The sequence below is a fragment of the Wolffia australiana genome, chromosome 5 (genome assembly GCF_029677425.1).
Source record: "Wolffia australiana isolate 7733 chromosome 5, ASM2967742v1".
Taxonomy (NCBI): Eukaryota; Viridiplantae; Streptophyta; class Magnoliopsida; order Alismatales; family Araceae; genus Wolffia; species Wolffia australiana.
In genome coordinates, this window is record NC_135839.1 from 14,555,280 (window position 1) to 14,561,489 (window position 6,210).

Here is a 6,210-nt window from a genome sequence, read left to right on the forward strand (position 1 = left end):
GAGATTTAATACTTTGGCGTGATTATGACACGGGAGGGCAGATGTGTTCGTCAATCGTCATAGTTAGAATAATAATAACCGATGGAGATGGGCGAGGAAATTCCAACACCTGTCGTGATAATTATAGAATATACGGGGATTTATGGCGCATGGTGCTGGTAAATATCTTCGCATGAAGGTCAACCGTCATTACGCGCATCCAGACAGAAGGGCACCCGACGTTATCCTTTGGTTCTTCTGCTATTCTCGTAGTCATCTGGTTGCTGTAAAAATCTGTTTGTTCGTTTTTTATTACTGCAATAATCATTTGCTATTTCCTTCCTTTTATTCTGACTTACTATATTTGAGATAGATATCGCTTATCGCTAAAACCGAAAAGGTAAAACCCATCTACGATTTATTGGTTGTTGGGGTTGCGGTGAACCAGTTTTACCCATCAATTAAAAAAATGTTGCTCGAGTCTGCATTACCCAATTGGGAAGCTTCTGTAGAGTCACCCTCTGTTCTGAAAACTGCAGACCAACCACTGTGGCTTCATATGATTTAAAAACGTTTAATATGCGGGAGGAGGTGAATTTTCAGATTAAACGAAAAAACAGAGTTTCTTTTTTTAGTTTATGGGACCCTGTCGTGCTGGAATCTTGAAATCCGCTTTAGGGACTGTGTCTTCCTTAGCCTTGCGTTGAATTATTTTATCGTTTATTTTCTTGCCAATCGCACGTACATAAGCAAAAAAATTGACCTTTTGAGATTTTTTGGCTTCTCTTTAAAGCTGTTCCCATTTCGAGAGGTCTTTGTCCTTGTGGAGCCATAAGTCAAAGCAGGCGTTTTCAATGGGGACTCAAAACTTATTTTCTTACTACAAGAAGTTTTGTGAACTCGATGACAAGTTTTTGAAAATGTTTTCCCATTCTGATATTGTTTTAGCTTAAGTTTTGTAGATAGAAAATTCCAAAGGCGCGCATTACTCTCGTCCTATCTTTCGGTTTAGTACTTTATAAACCATTTTTTACCATTGGAATAATACATTTTGATTAAATTATTCATAAATAATTATTGTTCTTGATTAACTTATGATGGAGAGATTATAAATATTATCAAGAGAACTAATTATATTCCCTAACTCATAATAACTATGTATATGCCATTGATGGTATAGTATCTTTGATCACTAAAAAGAGACATAGGGGGACACGAGACTATCAACTATTTTTTTCTCCGAAGCATGTGGATTCTATTAGATTTTCATAAAATAATCATTAAATTTTAAATCCTCAAATTTTACCATAATTTTTTTACCTAATGTCATAAAAGTCATGTGAATGTTTAAACATCACCAGACCTTTACAATTGCAATCATCAAATATTAAATCCCACATAGTAACAAAAGTTCTTGGGAATAAAATATAATGTTGGAAAATTTTGTCAGATTTTCTCTAAACAAGAGCAAACCAGACGAGTTTGTATGCAAGCTACTAGGCCAATTGACAGTGGAAGCTCATTAATATCTACTCCAATATTTATTAGCTGTGTTTGGCATAGAGCTCTGTAACCAGTCGATAACATGATATCTAAAATTTATGAATTAGGCATTGATAACATGCACCTATATTATTCATTTAAACATCAATTTTAATCACTTTTGCGTATGAGTCATTAAAATGATTTATCCTATTATTTATTTTTACATATTTACATTATTCATGCTAACTATTTCAAATTTTATAATTTCAAAATGTCATGTGTGAAATGGTGCCCAAAATTATTCTACAAAATCTGTAATTAATTATGTGTTTTCTTATGTATTTTTAGCTTTTTAAATTTGTATAGATATAATTTAAACCTAGAATATATACACATTATGTATTTACTTAAATTTATTTTCAGAAATAGGATTGTCAAATCTGTATTCTATGTTTCAGGGTGGTCAAATGGAGTGTGTCATGTCTAGTAGGTTGTGGGAGTGGTCATACTAGGCTAGTGGCAGTGAGTCAAAACATATTGTACAATAGTGGAATAATGAATGGATTGCAAGCCAATCGCAAATCCTACATCTGGTTCAATTTTATTGATATAAATACATTCATTATTATGCATGTGCAATGCTTATAATGATGTATAAGAATATTTGCAACAATTAGTGAACAGTGATGGTATAACAATTGGTGATGATATATTTTTGAAAACTAATTCCAATCATTTCCACTCAAAAGATATTTAAGAATGAAAATTTTCTAGATAAAATTTAAATTTCTCCTCATGTGTCACGATCTGATTGTTTGGATTGATGATGGATAATACACAGCCAATGACTAATACGCGCATTTTTAACATAATACATTATTATTTATGAACATAAAGAATCAGGCATCACTCTGACAAAAGTGCAGTTAATAAAAAAAAATCATTTTATTTTTTTCAATATTTTTTGTTACATGTTGCATACCATAATTCAGTGCAACGTTTTCAACACATAAATTGATGCAAATGATTGGCACTTTGTGGGGAAATGTAGGGCATATGTCAATATTTTTATTGGAGCATCTATTTACACCTGATTTTGATTCAAAATAGTTAGGAAATTATAAGATTCTATCACATGATGGTGATCCATGATGAAGAGAGAAAAAAATGAATGGCCATGATTTCTCCAAGACCAAATCGTGATATGCAACTATCTAGGAGTAGCTCAGGGATGAATTGTTAAGGGTAGTTTCTGTTTAACCTTCTATATCCATCCATGGTATTGGATCTATATAGAACCATATCCCTAAAAGAAAGGCATTATTGGATATTGTTCCTGATCACGATTAGCATAATGATTTGGTCATTCAAATTCTCATTTGGGTCTGGTCTTGAGTTTTGAGTGTGAAGGATTAAAAAAGTGACTTTATTGTGAAGACTTGTGAAGAGAAAGCACCACTCAGCCTATTGTGCACATGACAATGAGGTTAGTGCAATTTTCATCTTTTTCAGACACACATATTTGTCCTTTTTTTGATGTTATCATCAGTGAGGATTACCTACATTAACACCATCCCAAATACTACCACCAACTCATCCATCGTCATCACCCGCAATTTGTGGCAGTAAAATATTTAGTTATACTCACCAACATTGTCCAAACTTGCACAACTCCCCCCCCACCTTGTGCTACCTAAGCAACAATTACTATTTTTTACTTGAAAATGTACTTAAGTTCATAACATTCTTACACACACTTTGAATAAATTAGCTTAAAAAAGAATAATATTTTTTCACCTTCCTAAAATTATTTTAAACCAAATTTTACAAGATTTATTTTAATAAATTAAATTTTACTTCATCAAATGTATATAATTACTAAATAATTTGAAACTAACCTTAAAATTCACTTATTCGTTACTCTATGCTGATATGGAAAATTATAAAGATTATTTTATTAATCAATGTCTTGAATGATGTAATTTGCCCTAATGTTTGGTTAATCACTCGCTCATAGTGAATGAGGTGATCACGAGGGGCTGAATGCCAGGAGAGCTACCTGCTAGCGTGATTGAGAGGAGTGCCAATCTGTAATTTGTGGGGCCTGCTCAGAAAGGCCAACCTCAAACTGATGTGAATCGGGTTAGACTTGATCCCAAAATGGTGCTGTTGGGCTACATTACATGGATGGCTTGCACCATGTAGGCTAGAGTCAAGTGGGTGGTCTACACCAAATGAGCAGCCTACACCATGTGGAATAGCGCCACACAAGTGGCATATGCCATTCTGTTGGCATGATGACATGGAAGGCCAACACCAAATGGGCTTCAACCATGTCAGAAGCATGCATTGCATATCCTACACCACATGGGCTGTCACTCCATGTTGCAAGCCCTGACCTGAGTGCTTCAATGGGATCTATAGGAGTAGAACCTATGACCTCCGGGTCATAGGTGAATACTCCAGCCACTAGCTAGATTTGGTCGTCAGTTTTATTGGATATACATTATACGATATCCATATTTATGAAAATAATCAAATGACTTGGCTAATTATGATTACTAATAATAAACCTCATAAAATTCAGAAATTAATAACAAAACCTCATATATTTCAAGTTATTTATATTTTTGAGTTAAAGTCTATTAAGGTTTAATTTTTTAATGTCAACTCAATTCAATAGAAAATCAGGTAGTACAATAAGTCGAATTTATTTATTCAAAATATTTTGATTTTAATTATGTAATGTCATTCAAATCTTGAGAAAAATAAAAAATATGCATTCAATTTATGACTATTAATAATTTCAAATTTAAATCATTTAATGTAAATAAAAATACCTAAATTTAGGAAAGACATAAACTATAGGTTTTTGGTATGAAATACTTGAACATTTAGATTGTTAAAGTACCAATAAAATTACTAAAAGCATTGTAAAAAACTTAAATGATCATTTCTTAATTTTAAGAATGTTTGTGCTGCTTTTAGGTAAGACAATTCATTATGATGAAATGTTTCTTTATATTACATTATTTTTTAAGATTTACAATGTACTAATGGATTTATACATGGATTGCAAGCCAATTGCACATTTCACATCTACTCGAGTATGAAATGGTGGAAATTTATTCATATACTGATTGTACAATGCTTATAATGAAGTCCAAGGTATGTGTAATGATTACTAAATTATGATGAGATCCAGTACTGAATACTTTTGAGACCTACATGACAAACACTGAGTACTTTGTGTGGAAAGATTGCACTTAATTTTCCATCAAGTAGATTCATGCCCTGATAACAGAAGTGGTCATCAAACCAGAGAGAATAAAGACGCATTGTGGATTGACCCCTGCATTTTGACTGTGTACATACAAAGTCCTCAAGGATTCCAAAATATCTCGAGTAGATCAGGTGCAACAACAAGTCCACAAAGGTGATGGAGTTGTCAAGATGAGATGGTGTACCCTAGGTATAACTGGAGACAACTCAAGAAATATGATGCAATAAAGGCATTGGCTAAAGCAATAAAAATATTGTATTTCAACAATGACTTTCAATACGTCGTGTGCACACGGCACTCCCTTTTCAAGTTGCTGAATTTAGACACGGTTGTTCTGTTCTATTCATTTTAAAAGAACAAAAAATTCACACAAAAGAACTGCACACGGCCTTGTTCTTCGTTCTGTTCTTTTTTTTTTAAAAGAACAAATTCGCGCATTCGCACAAATTTGCACAAAACTAGAACAAAATTCGCACAAAGTGAACAAAAGAACCGCACACGGGTCTGTGTGATGTTCTGTTCAAATTTTTTTTCGTGCTGTTCAAAAAACCGAACAGAACGAACAATTCTCACAAAAAGAACAGAATGACCATGTCTAGCTAGATTGTCCTCAGCCTTGAAAATATCCTCCCAATCAATTAAATTGATTTATACGTAGCTGAGAATCCTTTTCCTGCATGCTTCTAGAACAATAATAAGCTGACAAAAACTCACAAAATATCTCCATATTTTATCCAGCTCTCTCTTCACTTGAAACCAAAATAGCGGGGGTTCTAATTAGACATGGTCGTTATGTTCTGTTTGTTTGAAATGAACAAAAAATTTGCATAAAAGAACCGCACATGGCCTTGTTCTTTGTTATGTTCTTTTTCTTTTTCAAAAACGAACAAAATTCGCACAAATTCGCACATTCGCACAAAATTAGACTAAAATTCGCACAAAACGAACAAAAGAACCGCACACGGGTCTGTGCGATGTTCTGTTCGAATTCGTTTTTGTTCTGTTCGGGAAAACTGAACAGAACGAATAATTCGCAAAAATTCGCACCAAAAGAACAGAACGACCACGTCTAGTTCTAATATATACCGCCACCAACGCCGCCGCTGCGGATTTCCCAAAAGTTTAAGGCGTGGGCCTGGCTCTTCAATGAGAGAAAGGGCTGCTCATCGGCCCTAAAGGGCGAATCTCTTGGGCCCGACATGGGCCCGGCGCTGTCTTCTTTGCAAATTGCCGTCGCCATGCACAAGTGGTCTTTCTCTCTTTTCGAGCTTCTCAGATCATCTTTCGTCGTTATCTGATAAGTGATATCTGATAAACACTCGAGACTTATTTTTACAAGCTTTTCTTTGAACGTTTCCTTGTCCTTTCTGTGACATCAAATACGTGTTTTAACCCCGGATGGGTTCTTCGTTTGGCATTACGATAGCCGCATCGGAAAGCCAATATAAATTTACATGATTTAA